The sequence below is a fragment of the Notechis scutatus genome, chromosome 1, assembly GCF_049901735.1.
Source record: "Notechis scutatus isolate UNSWTSFEM ecotype Mainland chromosome 1, rNotScu1.2, whole genome shotgun sequence".
Classification (NCBI taxonomy): domain Eukaryota; kingdom Metazoa; phylum Chordata; class Lepidosauria; order Squamata; family Elapidae; genus Notechis; species Notechis scutatus.
Genome location: NC_142009.1, coordinates 278,627,145 through 278,628,832, shown reverse-complemented (window position 1 = coordinate 278,628,832; position 1,688 = coordinate 278,627,145).

Sequence of the window (1,688 nt, the reverse complement as noted above, 5' to 3'; positions counted from 1 at the left end):
GGGAGTCAGAGAATAGATGGGGGCGGGGCCAGTCAGAGATGGTATTTGCTGGTTCTCCAAACTACTCAAAATTTCCGCTACTGGTTCTCCAGAACTGGTCAGAACCTGCTGAATGTCACCTCTGTATATAATGCTCCTCCTACCCAATTTTCTCCCAACAATAATTCTATACCCAGGTTGGTTTGACAGACAGTAATTTACTCCAAGTCACCTAGTGAATTTATATGATGAAGTATTAGAATCTGGGAATCTCTATTCCTAGTCTAACTTTAACAGCAGTTGTTGTTCTTATTTCTGAGTTTTGTTCCTTATACTTCACTGGTTGTTAGTGTTTTGATGTATACCACCTGACACCTTTTAAAACTGAGCAATATATTAACATAATAGCAACATTAAAGCCTGTTTTAAAGCATTCTTTGCTGTGTCCCATAACTTCCCATTCCTGTAAACCTTAGTCTCATCTTAATTCATAACATATTAAGGATCTTATTCAATTGTTTATCTCTCTCTCTCTCTCTCTCTCTCTCTCTCTCTCTCTCTCTCTCTATCTATCTATCTATCTATCTATCTATCTATCTATCTATCTATCTATCTATCTATATATATGTGTGTGTGTGTGTGTGTGTGTGTGTGTGTATATGTATGTATGTATGTATGTGAATGTATGTATGTATATACATACACACACACACACACACACACACACACACACACACACATATACAGAGAGAGAGAGAGAGAGAGAGAAGGGCCTTCCTTCTCTATGGTGGCTCCCTCTCTCTGAACATCATTCCCCAGAGATTAGAATGGCCTCCTCACTAATACTCTAATACTCTACGGGACAGGGGGTGGGTGGGAGTTGGGGGTGATTTTTTAATTTTATTTTATTTTTCAGATTTTGTTCTTTATTGATTTGATTCTTTTTATCAGTGTTTGTTTTTTATTTTAAATATGGTTTTACATTTTGTAAGCTGCCTCGAGTCGCCATGGGCGAATAGGCGGCAATATAAATTTATGTTTTCCTTAGGGATTTTTTTTTTAAATAGGCATAGAATCATCAGATTCATTCTTACACAGAGAACAATTTGAATTGTATGAACTACTTATGTAATTAGAACCAACTGTGAAATCCAGATTCATTTTATTTTAATAAATTGCTATTTTTTCATATTAAATAATCAACCATACTTTTGCAATATGTAAAATTAGGGTTAGGGGAGGCCTTCATTTCCTTTTTGACGGTATTTTTTATTGATTAAAGCAGTGCGATCATGTGTTGCAGAGTCTGACTGAGCTATAGCGTAGTAAGACCGTCTATCAATTTATCTCTTTTTCTTTTCCTAGGAGAGGGGTGAATCGTAACTTCCAACAGAGGATAAATATATGAAAGCCGTTTAATCGTATGGCCGAAATCTGCGATTCGTTAGCCACCTGGGACAAAGCTGAGCGCAAATAAAACCCCTACTTGTTCATAGTCTTATCGCCGTCTAGCGGGGCATGAATCACTTACAGCGGTACCAGCCTTAAGAAAGCGCCGCCCCGCCCACAGATCCACCACGTTTACGCCAGCCGGCGGAAGCCTATCTATTTTCATGTCCTGTCCAATCAGAGACGACAACGTTAAAGAAGGAGCCAATCAAATCGAACGAGCTGCTGCGGTTGGTGGCGGTTAGTATTTGAACGCAGAC